Below are 21326 nucleotides of genomic sequence, written 5' to 3' on the forward strand. Positions count from 1 at the left end.
CACAGAGGAAACAGACCTAAATCAGAATAGGTTGGAAGAAAAAGCTCTAAAATACTCAGAGGAATGAGTTATTATATTCATAAAACAAGTGCAAGATGCAATGAAGAGAAAAGAACAACCAAAGAATAAGAGCGAGAGCTTGGAAATTAAACATGTGACAGGTGAAATAAAAAACTCAGTAAAAGGTTTGGAAGATAAAGTTGATGAAATCAACCAGGATATAGAACAAAAAAGACAGCAGAGCTGGGCATGGTGGTTTACGCCTGTAATCCCAACACTTCTGGAGGCTGAGGTAGGTGCATCACCTGAGGTCAAGAGTTTGAAAGCAGCCTGGCCAATGTGATGAAACCCCATCTCCACTAAAAATACAAAAATTATCCAGGATTGGTGGCATGCGCCTGTAATTCCAGCTACTCAGGAGGCTGAGGCAGGAGAATTGCTTGAACCTGGGAGATGGAGGTTACAGTGAGCCAAAATCGTGCCACTGCGCTGCAGCCTGGGTGATAGTGAGAGTCTGTCTCAAAAAAGAAAAAAAAAAATAGACAATGGAAAGCAAGAGAGAAAAACGATAAGGCAGTTACAAGATCAACTCAAGAAGACCATTATCTGACAAACAGGAAAAACAAGAAATGAGAAAAGAAGAAATTATCAAAGAAATCCTAAGCAAAGATATATTTGACTGAAAAGATAAGGGAGTCCAGACTTAAAGTACCTCCAAGTGCCCCACACAATCAATGCAAGAAAATCCACAGCAAGGTACATTATATTAAAAAGTTTAGAACATCAGTGTTAAAGAGACCCCAGGAGCTTTCAGAGAGAAAAATAAATGCCTTGTGCAGAAGAATGAGAATCAGACTGGTAGTTCTGGATGCTAGAAGACAAAGAAGTCTTAAAAATTCTGCAGGAAAATGATTTTTAATCAAATTCTGTGCTCAGCTAAATTGGCAGTTACATGTAAATGTGGCATATAGACATTTTCATACGAGGCTCAGAAAGAGTCTCTATGCATTCTTACCTGGGAAGTATTATATGTTGCTGTAAAATGAGGGAGTGACCAAGAAAGAAAGTGGGACTCCAAGCCAAGGAAGGCTGAGAGGTCTGTTGTTGGTGGGTGGATGGAGAGGAGGCTGAGGTAGTAACCAGTGCAGATTGGAGAAGGAAAGGTGGCACTGGGGTGGTGTGTCCCTTGGGAGAAGATAACTTTTGTATTGTCTGTTGTAAGAAAAAGCACATGGTTAAACACAGAGAATGACTGACTACATCTGGGAGAAAATTGGGAAAATTCAATATTCAGCTTTGAGATGTATTAACCCATGAAAAACCAGAAAAAATGATTGGAAAGAAAAGGTTGTCATATTATCATATTTTACTGAATTTAAGTTACGATTAATAGTGTAAAGTTTGTTCTCGCTGAGTTTTAAAGGAAGAAACTGAGGCCAGCACAAGAAGATCCAATACGAAGGGTTTATTCAGGCTCCCGGGTGAGGTTCTGCAGTCTGACAGGAGGGGCCGGAGAAGTCGCACGGACTCCTCTCAGACATGGGGTTTTACAGGGAGTGAAATGGCTCAATTGGTTTGGGAGAGCAGGGTGTGGGCAAAGCAGGACTACCATTGGGTATGGTTACAGGGCTCTGTTTGCATACAGGACTTGGCTGCTATTGGCTATTAAGACTCAACTGCTATTGGTCAATAAGACTTGACTGCTATTGGTTTGCAAGAGGCTAGGGTTACAAGACCTTGTTTGCATACTGGGCTCTTTAAGGGAAGGCCAGGCTGTGCGAGCACGGGAGAAGGGAACATGCCCGAGCATGTCTGAGCTTGCCCGAGCTCATCCGGGCTTGTCCGAGCTTTTGGATAAAAGAGGGGTGGGTTTTGCGTCCGAGCTCCCGGCGAGGCAACCGGCCTTACAAATAGCAAAACATATCATTATTTTAAGAGGAAAACAGTGTTTATTGTTAAAAAGGCAAGCTGTAAGTTGTAAAACACATCCAAATTTCAGAGATGTTACAAAGTTAAAAAAATGTACTTTTTGGAATTGATGAAAATAGTGCCTTATTTGGCTTTGTGGCAAGTATTTTGATGCAGATTATTGATTTAACCACAAATTATGATGCAAATTTATTGTGAGACTGAGGAGAGAAAAAGTGTGGAGTATGGGTGTTCACCTGTGGGAAAATATAAGTGCTAGATATGCATGTGCCAAAAAAGAAAGGCAAGATTTAACATCTAGATTGATAAATTGATAAATCAAGGATTAGCAGCATTAATCAGACATATGAACATAGCCAAACAAAGGAACAGCTAGCATAGTTGAAAATGGTGGCCTCCAGACACTGGTCTAAGGTTGGTTGGATTGGGTTCTGGTGAAGTGATTTAGAGACTGCTAGTTTTCATTAGGAGCCTGTGGCCCATAATGCATGTTTAACACATATATGTTACATTGATGTAAACAAAGGTAAAAGAAAATCCACACAGACACAACCTTTTTAGCACTTAGGAGTGGGACAGATATGGGAGATTTAGGGCCCCCAAATCTACTCTCTTTTTAAGGTACTTTATCCAGACTTAAGGTTAAGATATAATCATACCCTGCTTCTGGCTTTCAGGAAGACACCAGGCACCCCTCCCTGTATCTTCCTTCCCTCTTCCTCCAAGTACACCTAAGGATGGCACAGAGTCCTCTTTTTCTTTTTGTTTTTTGAGATGGAGTCTTGCTCTGTCACCCAGGCTGGAGTGCAATGGCGATCTTGGTTCACTGCAACCTCCACCTCTTGGGTTCAAGCGATTCTTCTGCCTCAGCCTCCTGAGTAGCTGGGATTACAGGTGCACACCACCACGCCTGGCTAATTTTTGTATTTTTTTAGTAGAGATGGGGTTTCACCATGTTGGCCAGGCCAGTCTCATACTCCTGACCTCAGGTGATCTGCCCACCTTGGCCTCCTGAAGTGCTGGGATTACAGGTGTGAACCTGGCATGCCAGTGCCTGGCCAGGATGGCACAGAATCCTCTTACCTCTGCAGTAAGGTGTGGAGTTTACACATTGTTCCACATATTTCTTTTTTGTTTGTTTTTTTGAGATGCCCAGGCTGGGGTGCAGTGGCACAATACTGGAATCTCTGCCTCCTGGGTTCAAGCAATTCTCATGCCTCTTGAGTAGCTGGGTTTTTTTTTTCTTTTTAGACTTTTATATTAGATTCCAGGGGTGCATGTGCAGGTTTGTTGCAAGGGTATATTGTGTGATGCTGAAGTTAGGGTTACGATTGAACCCATCACCCAGGTAGTGAGCACAGTACCCAATAGGCACTTTTTCAGTCATTCCCCCTCTTCCTGTCTCCCACTTGCAGTAGTTCCCAGTGTCTGTCATTCCCATCTTTATGTCCATTAGTACCCAGTGTTTAGCTTCCACTTGTAAGTGAGAACATGTATTTGGTTTTCTGTTTCTGTGTTAGCTCACTTACAATAATGGCCTCCAGATGCATCTATGTTACTGCAAAGGACATTTCTATTTTATGGGTGTGCAGTATTCTGTGGCATTCCACGTTTCAACCCATTTTCTCCTCACCAGCACCTTGTCAGTTAGGTGGTACGATCACCACCACTTTATTAGTAAAACACCAGGGGTTCTATGCTGCTTGCTGCACAGAAAGTCAATCACCTAGATGACCGGTATTGCTGAGGAAGAAGGCTTTAATCAGGTGCTGCAGAGGAGGTGGGAGCTCAGTCTCAAATCCAACTCCATCTCCCTAACTGACTAAAACTAGGGTTGTATATAACAGGAAAGAAATGTTAACAATGTTTCAAAAAACAAGAACTAGGGAGGGGCTAGGAAGCAATCATCTGGCCAAGGGGTTAGGCATCTCATTGTCTGGTTGTGGTGATCTGGTGAGTTTCAGTGATTTGATACTTTTTGAGAGGTCTGAGGGATCCTTTCCTGAGGAAGGAATTCAGATCAAACAAATGTAAGTTTCAAGCTTTAAGACTAGAAGGGTCAATTTCTGTGTTTATACAAAAACAACTGTGTATGGGATTCCTGGGTAATTTCAGTTTCACACCTGTAGGGACTGAGGCTGGAGAGGCCACTGAGGCACTCTTGGCCCCAGTGGTATTTCTTTCTCCTCTTGCTAAAGTGTGGTGGTCATCTTGTGCTGTTCTGTCCCGGTGATATTTTAGAGGAAAGAGGAAGAGGAGAGGAAGCGAGGAGAAGAACAGATTCACCTCCAGGAAGAGCAGAGGGCAAAGGAGCTCTACTGGACCCTGAAGCAGGCCCAGCTGCATTGCCAAGCCAGTGAGAAAGAGGAGCGAGAGTGGGAAGAACAGCGTGAGTAGAGCTTGTGCCTCGGACAGGAGACCTAGTCCTGCCTCCCACCCACCTCCTCCCACTGCTGACTTGCTCAGTCATCATTTCTGTTCACTCACTCACCCCATCAGCCTTTACCTGGGCCTGGCCATGTGCTCAGTCCTGCTAAGAATTTAGAGGGTAAGTTAGGTTTCACCCTTGAAGAGATTACCTGCCTGTTGGGGATATTTCTTGTATTAAAAAAATAAAATCCTAGCCTGGACAATATAGTGAGACCTGTCTCTGCAAAAAAAAAAAAAGAGTATTAGCTGGGCATGGCGGTGGCATGCACCTGTAGTCCCAGCTACTCAGGAGGCTGAGTTGGGAGGATTGCTTGAGCCCAGGAGGTCCAGTCTGCAGTGAGTTCTGATCATGTCACAGCACTGCAGCATGGGTAACAGTGAGACCTTGTCTTGTATTCTATGTTTACTGAGTTGCCAATAATTTCCTGGCTCTGTACTAAGCCTTGGGGATCCAGGGATGAGGAATCATGGTCGTTATTTGTAGAAACTCATCAACAGGAGCAGCAGATAGACACACACACAGACAAAGGGCTTGGAGGGAAAATGTAGCATATACAACGTGGCTATCCTGGTGGGGCTCCAGAAGAGGTGTCATGAAGCGAGGCTTGCTGGTGACACAGGAATAAGCAAGTCAAAGAGGCTGGGGAGGGCACTGTAGGTGGCAGCTCCAGGATGGGCAAAGGCTTGGTGACATAGGAACACGGCATGCCTGGGAAGTGTGGTGGTAAGAGTTTGGGGAGTGTCAGGTTGGTGAGAAGCTAGGTGGAGAAGGGAAAGTAGAACTTAGTTTGGAGGGCAAACTATAGTTTGCTTCCCTATATGCTGGGATTTGTTTTATTTGGGTATGGTAAGACATACAGGCTCAGAAATGTTGCTTGTGAAGGAAGATGTTTTTACTTACAGGTCCCTAGAGACAGGAGGCATGGCAGGCCATGCAGAACCACATGGGGAAGCCCCAGGGTGGGTCAGGAGGCAGAGGGAGTCGGGGAAAACATGGGCAAGAGTGTTTATTGTGATTTCCTTGGGAAAGGTAAGGAGAGGCAGGCTAGGCAGTTTAGGATTGGCCAGTGTGAATAACTTCAGTGAGCTCTTGGGCATAGGGGCTGTCTCTAGTTTTGCATCATCTGGCTGTGGGGTGATTAAGGCAGGGAGACAGTGGCTCAGAGTGTGAAAGCCCAACAAGGGAGGTAGTTGTGGGGATGGGCTTTGGATTGATGGGTTTGCATATGAAGGTGCTCTTGCAGGCAAGCCCTTTTACTCTCCCTAGGAATTGGCTATCCCTGAAAGGGGCAATCTCTCCAGAATCAGGAAGGCCTCAGATGTCAAAAAAATCAGAAGATAGAAAAAATGAAGAGGCATGAATAATACATGAGGACAATGGGAAACTTCCAAAGGCTAGTGACAGGATTCTGGCAGGATTTTGGGAAGAGAGCAAGGAGGAGGTTATTGTGATGGTACACTTGAGTGATGATTGCAACTGGGTCATATGGGGAGAGCAGAGATGTGAGGTGTCTTCTACTGGCCAGCCTTCTGCTCCTCAGCATGTCTTTTTTTTTTTTTTTTTTTTTTTTTTGAGATAGAGTCTCGCTCTGTTGCCTGGCTGGAGTGCAGTGGTGCGTTCTCAGCTTGCTGCCATCTCTGCCTCCTGGGTTCAAGTGATTCTCCTGCCTCAGCTTCCTGACTAGCTGAGACTACAGGCACGTGCCACCACACCCAGCTAATTTTTGTATTTTTAGTAGAGATGGGGTTTCACCATGTTGGCCAAGATGGTTTCCATCTCTTGACCTTGTGATCTGTCTGCCTCAGCCTCCCAAAGTGCTGGAATTACAGATGTGAGCCACTGAGCCCACCCAGCACGTCTTAATTTTATGCCAGATTCATTAAATAGACTTGAAAAATTGAGATACAATTTACATACCATAAAATTTAATGGTTTTTAGTATATTCAAAAAGTTGTGTGGTCATCACCATGTAATTCTAGAATATTTGTCACTTCCCAAAGAAACAATGTATTGATTAGCAGTTACACCTCCCCCCACCATATCCCTGGAAATTACTCATCAATTTCTGTCTCTAGATTTGCCTATGATGGACATTGCATATAAATAGCATCATACATTATGCAGCTTTTGGTGTCTGACTTCACTTAGCACAACGTTTTCAAGGTCCATTCAGGTAGCAGCTGTCATTCCTTCCTTCCATTTTATGGCTGAATAATATTCTAACATATGCATATACCACATTGTTGTTCGTCCATTAACAGTTGATGAACATTTGGGTTGTTTTCACTTTTTGGCTATTTTGAATAATGATGCTATGAACATTTGTATACAAGTTTTTATGTGAATGTATATTTTCAGTTCCCTTGGGTATTACCTATATGCCTAGGAGTGGAATTTCCGGGTCATGTGGTATTTTAGTCCATCTTATATGTCTGTCACTGAATATCTGAGGCTGGGTGACTTATAAAGAAAAGAAATTTATTTCTTAAGAGTTCTGGAGGCTGGGAAGTCCGAGGTTGAGGGGCTGCATCTGGTAAGGGCCTTCTTGTTGGTGGGGACTCTTCAGAATTCTGAGGCAGTGCAGGGCATCACGTGGAGTTGCAAAGTTGGAAGGGGCACTGAGAACCAAACCAGCTTTTTTTTTTTTGGGAGTCTTGCTCTGTCGCCAGGCTAGAGTACAGTGGCATGATCTTGGCTCACTGCAACCTCCTCCTCCTGGGCTCAAGTGATTCTTCTGCCTCAGCCTCCCTAGATTACAGGTGTGTACCACAACACCTGGCTAATTTCTGTAATTTTAGTAGAGACAGGGTTTCATCATGTTGGTGGTCTCGAACTCCTGACCTCAGGTGATCTACCTGCCTCGGCCTCCCAAAGTGCTGGGATCACGGGCATGACCCACCATGCCTGGCCCAAACCGGCTTTTATACAGATCTGCTCTCTTGATAGCTAACCGACTTCCGTGATAACCCATGAACCCATTAATACATTAATGCATGAAAGGATTAATCCATTCTCGAAGGCAGAGCCCTCATGATCCAGTCACCTCTTAACTGCCAGACTGTTTTCCAAAGTGACGGCACCATTTTATATCCCTACCAGCAATGTACAAGGGATTTAATTTTTTGACATTCTTGCCAACCCTTGTAATTTTTTTTGTGTTTTTTTTATCATAGCCTTTCTAGTGTGTGTGAAGTGACATCTCATCATGGTTTTGATTTGCATTTCCCTAATTACTAATGATGTTGAGCATTTTAAAAATGTGCTTTATGACTGTTTATATATCATCTTTGGAGAAATGTCTATTTAAATTCCTTACCCATTTTTGAATTTTCATTGTTGAGTGGCAAGAGTTCTTTATATACTGTGGATATTAATCTCTTAACAGAAATATGGTTTGCAAATATTTTCTCCTATTCTTTGGGTTATCTTTTTACTTGCCTGATAGTTCTTTGAAGCACAAAAATTTTAATTTTGATGAAGTTCAATTTATCTATTTTTTGGTTGTTTATGATTTGTATCATATCTAAGAAACCATTACCTAATCCAGAGAAGGTCACATTGATTTATACTTATCTTTTTTCTAAGAGATTTACAGTTTTAGCCCTTACATTTAGGACTTTGATCCATTTTGATTTAATTTTTTCAAGGGTTCCTACTTCTTTTTCATATGGCCATACAAATTGTTCAAGGACCATTTGTTGAAAAGACTGTTCTTTCTCCATTGGATGGTATTGGAACTCTTGGTGAAAATCAGTTCACCAAAAATGTGTCTGTACTCTTTCTCTCTCTCTCTCTCTCTTTTTTTGTTTTTGAGACGGGGTCTCACTCTGTCACCCAGGCTGGAGTACAGTCACGTGATTTCAGCTCGCTGCAACATTTGCCCCATGGGCTCAAATGTCTATCCTCCCACTTTAGCCTCCTGAGTAGCTAGATGTGCACCACTATGCCTGGTTATTTTTTTGTATTTTATTAGAGACAGAGTCTCACCATGTTGCCCAGGCTGGACTCAAACTTCTGAGCTCAAGCGATCTGCCTGCCTTGGCTTCCCTAAGTGTTGGGATTATAGGTGTCAGCCACCACTCATGGTCTCTTTCTGTACTCTTAACCTTATTCCATTGATATATATGTTTGTTTCTTTTTTCTTTTCTTTCTTTCTTTTTTTTTTTGACATGAAGTCTCACTCTGTTGCCCAGGCTAGAGTACAGTGGTGATCTCGGCTCACTACAACCTCCGTCTCCTGGGTTTAAGCAAGTCTCCTGCCTCAGCCTCCCGAGTAGCTGGGACTACAGGCGTGTGCCACCATGCCCCCTAATTTTCTGCAAGATGTAACCAGATCATCTGAATTCTATAGGACATTGAGCCTTTTCTGTCTGGGCAGGGGAGTAGGGTGAGCCTGAGATTTCTGAGCTGACCAGGATTGGTCTGCGTTGGTGAACACAGCTGCACAGAGGCAGGTTTGTAGCTTGGTGGGAGCGTGGTGGAGCCACAGAGCAGAGTGTGTGTGTGTGTGCTGGGGAGGGAGCCCACTGAGCTGAGAAAGTAAGGAAAGCAGACAAGGCCCTTCTCAGGGCCTTACCTGGCAGGCCAAGGTGTTTGTATTTTATTCTATATGCAGTGAGAGCTCCTGAAGGCTTTTGAGGAAGAGAATGGTAAGATTAGAGCTGGGCATTAGGAGAATGGATTTAGTCTTTGTGTGACAAATGGTTCGGGGCCCCACCTGTCTGGATTCCAAAAACGAGGCTTCCTAGTCTGCATACAGTTTCCTTCTGCAACCTGCCTATCTGTCTGTCACTGAATGTCACTGTCTCTCAGGGGGCTGTAATCTTCCCAAAGTCACTGGTCCTTGCAGGGCACAAGCTTCTAATTTTTAATTTGTGGTCTAATGACTGCAAAGCCCATCCCGGGACATCCTGACCTTGTTGGAGCCTTTTGTCACAATGCAAGGCAGGTATCATGATGTTCTTAGGGTTTGGAACTTACAGAACTCCCTTTTGAGTTTTAGAAGCTGCAACATACAGATGTCTTTTCAGGGCCACTTGGCAGATACAAACTCTTCCTTGAGGAGCACAAAGATAGGAGGCCAGAGAGAGGGGTGTCTTGAAGTCTTGTAACATAAGGAGTGACAAACCACTGAAACCTCAGTATTCTCTCTGGAATGGCCTCTTCATTCCTTCTCTGGAGAACTCTTACTGAAATTCCCACACCCAGTCAAATTCTCTCCTGCGATGGCTGCTGGCTCCCTGGCAGAATGCGAGGCTGCTGCTCCTAAACTCTGACAGTACTTTACTCGTCTCTTTTAAAAATGATGCTCACTACTTTCTTCATTATGCTAGAGATACTTGTTTGTCTTATTTTCCCAGCTTACCTCTGAGTGCCTTGAAAGAAGGGTTTGTTTCACTATTATCTTTGTTTCCAGCTCAGGGCCTAGGGCAGCGCTAAATACTTAATTGAGTTCAATCAGTCATACAAAAATGTGTATCACCTGCGGACTGCGTTCTTGGCACTGGAATACAGCAATGAATAGACCAAAGCAAACGCTCCACCTGCCCTCCTGGAGTTCACAGCCTAGTCGATATTCTGCATGGGACACCCATGGGGGCACTTCCATAAATACCTTCTGAGGGACAGACTTCCTGCTGCCTTCCTCAGATCTGGGAGATGTTCTGTTCCCAGAAAGGGTTCTTTGACAACTTGTGAAGTAGAAATGTTTTCTTTCAGAACAGGGCAACTGACCTTTATCCTGCAAATACTAACAGAGAGCACAGTTCTTGGTAGGTGCCTGCTGTGCATGTGTTGAGTGTCATTAGATAGACACAGACTAAGATTTTACTCCAAGGAGAGAAGGTGACCCACTAGGGCTGGGGCAGTCATTAGCATGGTACAATTAGAAGAACAAGGCCAGCAAGAGTTTCAAATTGCAAAATAATTGGATTTTAGAGGCAGATAGGGGCCTGCCAAGATGCAAAGAGACTAGGAAATAATTGGTTTTCATTCCAGAATTTGCCTCTAATGGGTTTTGTTCCCTTTTCTGCATTTTCCCAGTCTCAGGCCTCCCTTTGAGAAACAGCAACACACATGTCTTTTCATGGCCACTTGGCTGAGACAGGCCCCTTCCTTGAGGAGCACAAAAAGATGGAAGAGGTCATGCATGGTGGTGCATGCTTATAACCCCAGTACTTTGGGGAGCCTGAGGTGGGAGGATCACTTTAGCACAAGAGTTCAAGATCAGGCTGGGCAACATAGTGAAGCCCTGTCTTTACAAAAAATTAAAACAATTATGTGGGCATGGTGGTGCACACCTGTAGTCCCAGCTACTCAGGAGCCTGAGGTGGGAGGATTGCTTGAGCCTGGGAGGTCAAGGTTGCAGTGAGCTGTGATTGCACCACTGCACTCCAGCCTGGGTGACAGAGTGAGAGCTTTGGTGTCAGATACACAGGGTTTTAAATCGAAGGTAGCTTGAGTGGTGGAACCATGGGGTGGAAAGAGCTATGTGGGATTTAGAGCCAGGCACACCAGATTCCCATCCGGGCTCTGCCCCTTATTAACGATTTACTCTGGGCAAGTTACTTAACCTCCCAGAGGCTGCTTTCCTCACCCATAAAGCAGAAACGGTGATGTGCCCTCCCTGGGTGGTTGGGGAAGTCTCCTAGTGAGATAATACAGGGAAGGCACCAAGCCTTGGCACCGTCAATGTGGGTGACGGTGGTGGTGTCTGGAGGTGCTGGCCACCTTGACAGGTGAGCTGAGTGAGCAGAGGATTTGAGAGCACTCCCAGGAAGAAATACATAGGGAGATGGAAATTTCTATCCTAGGGTGGTTTGGTCATTCTGGAATGTTGTCACAGGAACAATCAGACAACCCTAAACTGTCAGGGTATCTTCACCTCTGTAGGGACAGACTTGTCTTTACCTCTGTAGGGACAGGCTTGCCCTAGGGCTGCTGCTACGGTTGGGCAGGGCCTGCCCTCTTGTTCTGGGTTCTGAGCTTCCTTGCAGCCAGGTGAATCTTGAGGTTGCTGAACTATTAGATTGGTGCAAAAGTAATCGCGATTTTTGCCATTATACGGCAATTATTTTTTCACCAACCGCATACATTCTGTCTCAGCTGGCGCAGTGCACCGCCTGGGCTGCGGATCCGGGCTAACGCTCTGTCTTCCTCTTTCCAGTGCGCCGGTCCAAGGCAGCTGATGAGGAGAGGAGCCGCGAAGCCCAGCGCGCCCGGGACGAGTACCGACGCCACTCGCTCCGTGCTATCCAGAAGGCACGGTCGCCGGCCTCAGCTCCATGTTCCAGGAGCTCGGCCAGAGCCACGAGCAGGAAGCAAGACTCTACCATCACCTCCCGGGCCCGGGTCCCCCGCCGCCCCTCGCCCTGACCGTCAGGTGAGTCGGGGCTCCGCATTGGCGTGGTTGGGGCAGGGGCCTTGGATTAGGGCATGGGACACCGGGGTCTCAGTCCCGGTTCTGCCCCAGATTTGTTGTGCAATTTGGGGCTAGCATTTCCTCTCTGGACCTCAGTCCCAGTCTGGGATAGGAGAGGGAGGAGCGGTGTGGAGGTTGGAGAATTGTAATAACTTTGGACTTCTGGGGGCCTTGACCTTTTTAAGGTCAAGGATTCCTTTTTTTTTTTTTTTTTTTTGAGACAGAGTCTTGCTCTGTCACCAGGCACCAGGCTGGAGTACAGTGGTGCAATCTTGGCTCACTGCAATCTCCGCCTCCTGGGTTCAAGGAGATCAGCTCCCCTAGTAGCTGGGACTACAGGCGTGCGCCACCACACCCAGCTAATTTTTGTATTTTTTAGTAGAGACAGGGTTTCGCCATGTTGGCCAGGATGGTCTCGATCTCTTGACCTTGTGATCCGCCCACCTCGGCCTCCCGAAGTGCTGGGATTACAGGCGTGAGCCACCGTGCCTGACCAAGGATTCCTCTGAGAATCCGAAGAAAGCTGTATACCTTCTTTCCCCTAAAATGTGCATATATAAAGACCTAGAATGTTTGCATACAATTTAAGACTCTAGGTTAAGACCTAGAGTCTAAATACAATTTAAGACCCCAGGTTAAGAACTTGTAATGAGACCTCAGATGGGTGCAGCATGGCGGCAGCCTGGACACCTCGGCTTGCTGCCTCTCGGAACCCCAGGCAGCGCCGGTTTATCTCCAATTGGAGTGGCAGCAGGTTTAGCACGGATGGATGCAGGAGGGTCCTCACACACATTTGTGTTCCCTGATGGTTAGTTTGGCAAGGGCACTTAGGTGACCAAAAGTGCCAGGACCAAAGGTTAGGAGGTTGCAGGGAACCTCTCTTCCTTCTACCTGTGGGTCCCCACCTTAGGCCAGCCCCAAGGTTTGGCCTCTCTCCTCTTGGGTGCTCCCCTCCCCCTACCACTGCTGAACAACCACCGTCCCCAGAAGGGCCAGAGGCTGAGTGGTGAGCACCTGCCGGCTCCTCAGGTAATCTGCGGAAGAGTCTGGTCACCCCCAGATAATGAAGGGGTGTCTGAATTTTGCTTCAGTTGGGGTTTGGGGTTACTCATAACTTTCTTCTCCCTTTGCCTGCAGTCTAGGGATGGTTGATGATGTTTTCATTTCTTCCCTCCCTCCTTCCCACCTGTTCCTTTCTTGTCAAGTATAAGATTCTCAAACCAGAAGGTTTAAAAAGGGATACTGAGAAGTGGCTGACTCGCTCTCTCATCCTCCATCTACTCTGTTCCCTCTTCTTCCAGCCGTAACTACTGATTCTTAGTTTTTATGTATCTGCCCACTTTGTTTTTGAAATTACCAACATGAAAGGCCTTATTCCTCCTCTTTTTTTTGTATAAAAGTTTGCGTATTATGTATGGGGTTCTGCATTTTGACTGCGTTCCCTCATTTAACTAGTTTTTAGAAGGCTTTTCATATCAATTCTTACATTTTATTTAGGGTTTATTTTTTTACAGGTGCTTAGTATTCTACTGCACAATGTGCTGTAAATTCTTTTTATTGTTTTATCTTTTCCTTATTGATTTCTAAGAACTCCTTAAATCTTAGGGAAGAGGATTCTTTTGTCAGTGATAAGCATTCTTTCTCCATTTGGCAGTTATTTTTTGATTTTCATGATGAAATATTTTGTCATGCAGAAATTCTTATTATAAAGTCAAATTTTCTTTTATACTCTTTCTTTCCTTTCTTCCTCTCCCTCCCCCTCCCCCACTTCCTTCCAGCTAAAGTCTCACTCTGTCTCCCAGACTGGAGTGCAGTGGCACTATCTTGGCTCACTGCAACCTCCACCTCCCGGGTTCAAGTGATTCTCCTGCCCCAGCTCCCGATTAGCTGGGATTATGGGCATGTGCCACCATGCCCGGCTAATTGTATTTTTAGTAGAGACAGGGCTTCAACATATTGGTCAGGCTGGTCTTGAACTCCTGACCTTAGGTAATCCGCCCGCCTCGGCCTCCCAAAGTGCTGGGATTATAGGTGTGAGCCACCGCACCCGGCCTTTTTTATATTTTCTAAATTTGGGGGCATAGTTAGAAAAGTCTTCTCACCATTTATACTTCTTAAAAGAAACCTAGAATTTATTCCTCAGGCCCGTTTGACGGAGCCACATGGACCATGGTGCAGCCTGGCTTCGGGCTGTCTGCGTGCAGCCAACAGGGGAGCAGTGGTCTCACTCCGGAGTGAGCCCCAAGCAGCTGTGCACACAGGTCAGCAGGCCCAGGCAGTGAGAGGGCCCCCTCATCAGCCCCTCTCCTGTGGCTGCCCCATGGGGCGGGTCCCCATGGCCTCACTGCTTTAATCTCTGTGGCGCCTGCCAGGACACCTCCACTGTCTGTGCTGAGGGACGCGTGTCACTTATGGGAGGAAAGGTTCAGATTTAGGAGTGAGGCTTTGGGCCAACTGTCCTCTTGGAATACACATCTAGTATTTATACTCTTTCTTTTTTTCGGAGTTATGAGTATTTATTATCCTTGTTTTAATAACATTTATTTAATTGTACAATTATTAGATTTAACTTTTTATTTTTTTAAGACTGAGTCTTGCTTTGTGGCACAGGCTGTAGTGTAGTGGTGGTGCGATCCTGGCTCACTGCGGCCTCCACCTCCCAGGTTCAAGCGATTCTCCTGCCTCAGCCCCACAAGTAGCTGGGATTATAGGCGTGTAACCACCACACCCAGCTAATTTTTGTATTTTTAGTAGAGACGGGGTTTCATCATGTTGACCAGGCTGGTCTCGAACTCCTGACCTCAGGTGATCTATCCACCTCGGCCTCCCTAAGTACCGGGATTACAGGTGTGAGCCACTGTGCCTAACCTATTACATTTAAGTTTTAATGACGGCTGTGTTTAACAAATGGCTTAGAAAATTCCTGAAAATTTAACCATCAGCTTTTGTGGACCAGTACACAAGCTGCTCACATGTCTTTTTACCCAGACCCTACTCTTTACTTCTGGTATGACTTTGGCTAGTAATTTCACTGCTAGAATCTATACTAAGGAAATTAGCTGCAAATTGAAAAAGTGCAAAGATGATTATCATAGCATTATTAATAATGGCAAAAAGTCAGAAGCAATGTAATTGTTTAGTGAATTTTGGTTAAGTCAATTCATTGCAATGTTTTCTGGAATTAAAAGTGACTTTTTTGAAGGTTTAATAACAAGAGAAAATGCCATCGATTAGCTGAAAAAGAAAAAAGAAGTGCAAACTATCTAATTTATATAGAATGATCAAAATTTTAAGGTAGATAAATGTAGCATTTATATTCTGGGGGAGTCAGATTCCCTGCTTAGAAATTCTCTGCTTAGGAACAGATTCACATCGACTGCTTAGAAACAGAGGGACGAGAGTGAGTGAATTTATTTTTTGCTGTTATATATAACTTCCTATTGCCTTCTAAGGAAAGCGAGTCCTAGAAACTAGAGGAGTTTTCCCCTCTGAGCACAGCTATTTTTTGGGGAATGCAAATGTGGAGGAACAGGCTGGGTGAAGTGGGCTGCCTTGCGCCGCTTGATGAGGAGGAAAGACAGCTGAGGTTACTGAGAAGGAAGAGTGATTGGGAAGACAGGCCGGCCGGCTGGCTGGCTGTTGGGCTGTAGGGGATAAAGGAAGGTCCAGAGAGGCAGTGAGCGGGAAGACAGCGTGTGGAGGCCAGCTCCGCAGATGACGGCTGTAAGCCATGCAATGTAACCTCACCCTCTGTCCTTTTTCTGACATCTTTTCTCAAATCTACAGCGTTCACTACTGTGTATGTGCATGCGTGTGCATGTGCGAGTGTGTTCAGTTTAGGGCAAGTAAAGAAATGCCCCGTGGATTTATTCTGGGTTTGTAAGGAGGTGTGCTGAGCAGTGTCAAAGTGTGAGTACAGGGCAAATACAGAGACCACATGAGGGGACAGCTGGCATTGATTTTATAAAAAACAAGGATAACCGTGAATTCTAAATGCCAGTACTATTAGGTGGATAGCAACGACAAAATTGGAATTTCCCAGGCTCCTGTGAGTTGGAAATGGCGAAGAGGCTGTGGTTGTTCAAGGTGGGCTGTGGCCTTGTTCCTCAGGCCACACTCTCTTTTGAGACAGAGTCTCACTCTGTTGCCCAGACTGGAGTGCAGTGGCACGATCTCAGTGCACTGCAACCTCTGCCTCCTGGGTTCAAGTGATTCTCCTGCCTCAGCCTCTTGAGTAGCTGGGATTACAGGTGCCTGCCACCATGCCTGGATAATTTTGTATTTTTAGTAGAGACAGGTTTCACCATGTTGGCCAGGCTGGTCTTGAACTCCTGACCTCAAGTGATCCACCTGCCTCGGCCTCCCAAAGTGCTGGGGTTACAGGCATGAGCCACTGCGCCCAGCCCTGATGCTGTATTTTTGTGCCATGAATTCATGCACCGTTGCGTGACTGCATCGTACTTCACCACATAGTTCTGGATGTCTGTCATGTGTCGTGTGCTGCCAGTTCTTACGTGCTTTCAGTGTAGCCCAAGTGCAGCGGGGTCTCATGTGGTACAGTCTGCGTACACATCCCGGAACTGCAGTTCAGACACGAAAGCAATGACCATCTTGGCTCACCTGTGAGAAAACTTTAAAACGTATCTACTCCCTCCTCTGAACTCTTCTGTGCTCCTCCTCCTTCTGCCCTTCGTGCCTTTAGTCCCTCACCCATCCATCTTTAGTTACCAATGTGTGGTTTCGTTTCCTTCTGCCTCCGTTTCCTCTGTCATACTTTTTATTTTCTGGGCAGGGAAACTTAGCCATTTCCAGAGCAAATCGAGGTTCTCTGGTTTCTCTCTCTCTGTTCATTGTCCTGATTCTGCCTCACGAAAGTGCAGGAGTTGTGGCAAAGGCTGGCGTCCCCCCAGAGAGCAGGGAGGGAGAGGTAAGGAGGGGACAAGATCCCAAATTTTTCTGAGGGAGAGAAGGGGATGGGACACACTCAGTTCCTAGCACACGAGCTCCTGTCCTGTCAGGAGCCTCCTTCATCCATGCTGGTATTTATACCCTGGCCATGCTCGAGAGAAAATGTGCCTTTTCCTTCCCTCAGACACCTGCTCCTAGCCTCTTCATTCCCACCTGTGTAGCTGTTTTTTGCAGCAATCGATCACAGTTTTCTTTTAAATAAATAGTAACAGCTGGTACACTATAATCTGCAAACTGCCTTCAAGTACCTGGGCTGTTTTAATCCTCTTTGTAGGCATGGATGCGGGCACTGTGCTTATTCATTCCCTCATGGCCCTCCCCTGCCCCTTCTTTCACCCCCCTTCCTCCTTCTTCCTTTACCTTCCTCTCCCTTTCCTCTTTCCTTCCTTCCCCTCCTCCTTCCTCTCCCTCCATCCTTTCTCCCTCCCTGACTCTTCCGGCCTCCCTTTCTTTCTCTTCAGCAGGACTTGGGAGCGCCCGCTGCGCCCAGTCTCCAGAGACATCATCGTCCGCTGGTTTAAGGAGGAGCAGCTGCCTCGCCGAGCTGGCTTTGAGAGGAACATCAAATTCATTGCCCCCTGGTTCCACGGTAGGACCATTTTTCTGGGCCCTGTGCCAGATGATTTCCACAGCTTTGCCTCTCTTTGGGGTTGGGGAGGGGTGCCGAGGGACTTATACTCAGGGGAAAGAGGACTTTATGCAATCACCATTCTGCCCCCAGTATCTCCGAGCAAGAGTCCAGGAGGCTGCAGGCCCCAGGGATGCTGAATGGGAACTCCCCACTCTTCTGCGAAGGGATGAACATGGCTCTCACGCACTGCTGTCACCTCACAGCCTCTGTAGCCACCAAGGGCTCCTCAGAGGCGTCTTCTCTGTGGTCATAAGACAGTGAGCTCTGAGAGTTGCAGGAGCTCCTGATGGACAGGACCCACATCCCTGGATCCTGGCCACAGCCTGGCACACTGTAGGCTCTGGGTACAGACTTGTTGATTAGATGACAGATGGCTGAATGAAGAGGTCAGTGTCACCCAAATATAGACTATTAGGGCAGGGTGGCTCCTTGAAAGCCCTTTCTTGCCCACCTGGTTTCCAAAGCTCTGGCCTTTTCCTTGTTCCTCAAACGAGCCATCCTCTTTCCCATCTCTGGCCCTCTGTGCTTGCCATGGCTCTGCTCATGTGTTCTGTCTTTCCGTGGCTGTTGGCATGGTTGACACATTCTCATTTTCCATCTCAAACCTCCCCTCCTCAGAAAGGCCTTTCCTGGGCTTCTTACCTACAGTTGCCTTCCCCAGTGTCCCTCAGCTCACCTGCTCATTTCCTGAAAAGAGTGCACCCAGCTGGTATTGATTAGATTTACTGATTAGTAAATCTCTCCTCCCACCTGAATTAGTCTCGCCTCCCACCTGAATGTGAGCCTGTGAGGTTAAGGACATTGTTTTTTTCCCCAGTGCCTGGCTCAGTAAGTATCCGTGGGATGACTGAATGAAGGTGGGAAGGAAATGTCCGGGTTGGGATTAGATCCCAGGCTTTCCACTTCCAAAGAACAGCCCTTGTTTCTCTGCATTGAAAATCCAGAGCCTTCCCAGCTGATCATGTGCTCGGTGGGGTCAGGACCCTGTGTCTTAGGCATCTCTCTATTCAACACTCACCCCTGCCTGTCACCCAGGGACCAAATACAGAAATACCTCCAAGATGAGCTCGCCGTCTTCCTCCATTGCCACTGCTGTTGAGCTCTCCAACCCAATGAATAGCATCCCTGTCGTGTAGGTCAGCTTGGATATTTGTAGGTCCATTTGTAGGTCACAAATGCTTCTGGAATCTCAGTGACCCCCACTAATCAAGGTTTATTTCTTACCCACGCTATGTGCCCTTTGGGAATTGGTTACAGACTTTAGTCTGGGCCTCAGACTGTAGGAGCTGGCTCTATTGAAAATACCGATGGTCGATCTGCCACCATGGCTCACGCCTGTAATCCTAGCACTTTCGGAGGCCAAGGCAGGTGGATCACTTGAGGTCAGGAGTTCAAAATCAGCCTGGCCAGCATGGTGAAACCCTACTAAAATATTTTAAAAATTAGCTGTGTGTGGTGGTGGGCCCCTGTAATCCCAGCTACTTGGGAGGCTGAGAAAGGAGAATTGCTTGAACCTGGGAGGCAGAGGTTGCAGTGAGCTGAGATCATGACATTGTATTTCAGCCTGAGCAACAAGAGCAAAACTCAGTCTCGAAAAGAAAAGAAAATGCTGATGGTCTCATGACAGAGAGAGATGACAGACTTTGAGAACCACACATTGGCTCCTAAAGCTTTTGCAGGGAACTGACACATGAAGTTGTTGCTCACATTTTGTTAGCCAGAGCCAGTGTGGCATCACTGCACAGAGGATAGTTTCAAAGGATAACCTAGTCTGTTAGAACCGCCGTCCACTTTGAGACCTCTTTCTTCTCCCAGGTCACCACATATCTGGCAGAAGGTTGGACTGGCTCTCTAGGGCTCAGAGAGAAGACAGCACTCATGGCTGTCTGAGCTGTGTGTCCCTGGAGCTGGTGCTGGGGATTCTCTGCCTCCCCCTTTTGTCCCAGTTATGTGTCCCAGTAGTCCCAGTAGAGCTTTCACTTCAGTCACCACTGTGCTTTTTATTCAGCCGTTATTACGGTCACGGAAGTACAGCACTGGAGACTTAGGGAGCTGTCGAGTGCAACTCGGGAGTGGCACGGAGGTGAGGGTTGGCAGCTGTGCTGGGTGCTCCGACTGCATTTGGTAGGCAGTGGAGAAGGTGCGACCCAGGTGCTCAAATTTATCTTTAGCTTTGTTTTCTTCTTTGACTTTTTTTTTTTTAAAGGTAACTTTTATATTGTTACAGAACAAACAGAACCAAGATTTAAGTCTCACAATTTATGTAGCTAATTTCATGTTCTTCTGACAGTTCTACCATAAAGCGTGCAGAAAAGTTGCTGTTACGCAGGCCGGAGCTATTTTGTGACAGAATTTTCATTGATCTGTGACAGAAGGAAGGAAAAAGGCTCACATATGGAGGGTGGCCAAGTATCTTTGCTTAGAAAGGACTGTTTCATATTCTAAGATTATATCCTTTCCTCAGTTTTAGTGTTAAAATGTCCTATCTTTTATGAATTGATGGTGATAGTAAGTCATGGTTATTTTTATATATTGCCTTTGCTTGGAAAAGCAAAAAGTTAGTAGCCTAGGACCTCCCCTGCCCCTGCTTTTTTTTTTTTTTTTCCAACTTTACTCATTCCTAAAATCCCAAAGTCTGGAACAGCGTATTCCAGCTTCTCTTTCAATATAGGAATTCGCTGTTGGAGGGGTTAGGACTTCCTCTATACCAATTCCTACAGGGGCAGGCGGCCTGTACCAGTCTAATTGTTAAGGAGTTTTTGCTGCAGGTTGGCAGAGGGCTCTGCTCTCGCCGGGTTTGGTTGGGTGTTTCAGTTGGGGCATCTCTGCACCTTGGATCTCTTAGGCTGTTCCTGGGACCAGCAGGCCAGCTCAGGGGTTCTCTTCTCATGGTGATAGGACAGACATCAGAGAGCAACTGGAAGCATGCCAGGCTCTTGAGCCTTGTCTTAGGGCCAGCACATTGTCATTTTGCCTTATACCTCACAGAGCTGAGGAATAGGAAAATACATTCTGTCTTTTTCTTATGAGGAACTGCGAAGGCCTAGGTCAAAGGGTGTGGCAACAGGGAGGGAAGAAGAATTTGAGTCAATAATGTAATGTGTCACAATCCCAATATAAATCTTTTCTTTCTTGGGTAAAAGAGTCTTAGTTAAAGTAGTTAGATTTCAGATGCAGGTTAAACATGACTACTATGATGGTTTCCTTCCCTTTCCTCAAACACACGTGGATCCAAGCAGCAGGTAGATAAAGAATCTGAAGATATGGGGTCTGTTCTAGAACTTAGCAGCTCTGTGACCTTGGATGTGTCCTTTAAATTCTCCATCTGTGAAACGGGTGTTGTAATACTACTTCATGGGACACTTACGAAGATTGACCCAATAGGAGTGCTTGGTCCACCATAAAAAGCCATGCCAGTGTGTTTGCTGATGTTTCCTGGGATCTGGGGTCAACCACCAGAGGCTCTACCTCCTTTGGGAAATAGGGTTTGGGGAAATAGGCTCAGAGTACAGAGTGGGAGGGGTGTGGGAACAGGCTTTTCTCCGGGACCACAGCGGGGTTCTAGGTAGCCTCCTGGGTTACAAAGAGTGATAGTAATTCCTTGTTTCTCCTTTGTTCACTGTTATGTTCCAGGAATTGTGAGAGAGATTTGTAGTTATGCCAAATTACTCGTGAGAAATGCTAGTACATATAAGCTTGGCTTTGGGAAAAAAATCTATTTTCAAAATTGGACATGTATCTAAAATTATTAAGCATGTTCTCTGTCTGAACATTGGCTCAGTCAGAACCCATTTCTCTTCCTGAGCTTTACTTCTACAAAAATAGTCACAGTGTGGGCCGTGATTTATTGTATGGGGGACAACCCATTGGCTGCCTTGCTGCTTGGCCTTAGGGTTTGGCACAGAATGGAACTACCCGGTGGGTGATGTCTTTGGCATTGGTAAAT

At 46.1% G+C, this 21326-nt stretch overlaps 1 pseudogene; it reads left to right on the top strand.

Moving 5' to 3' along the window:
- Nucleotides 1-1808: 1808 nt before the first annotated feature.
- Nucleotides 1809-21326, top strand: part of LOC135273922 (SH2 domain-containing protein 4B-like) — a 42253-nt pseudogene continuing 22735 nt past the window's right edge.

Source organism: Aotus nancymaae, unplaced genomic scaffold, assembly GCF_030222135.1.
Source record: "Aotus nancymaae isolate 86718 unplaced genomic scaffold, 86718_ANA_hifiasm-v0.15.2.pri h1tg000010l, whole genome shotgun sequence".
Classification (NCBI taxonomy): Eukaryota; Metazoa; Chordata; class Mammalia; order Primates; family Aotidae; genus Aotus; species Aotus nancymaae.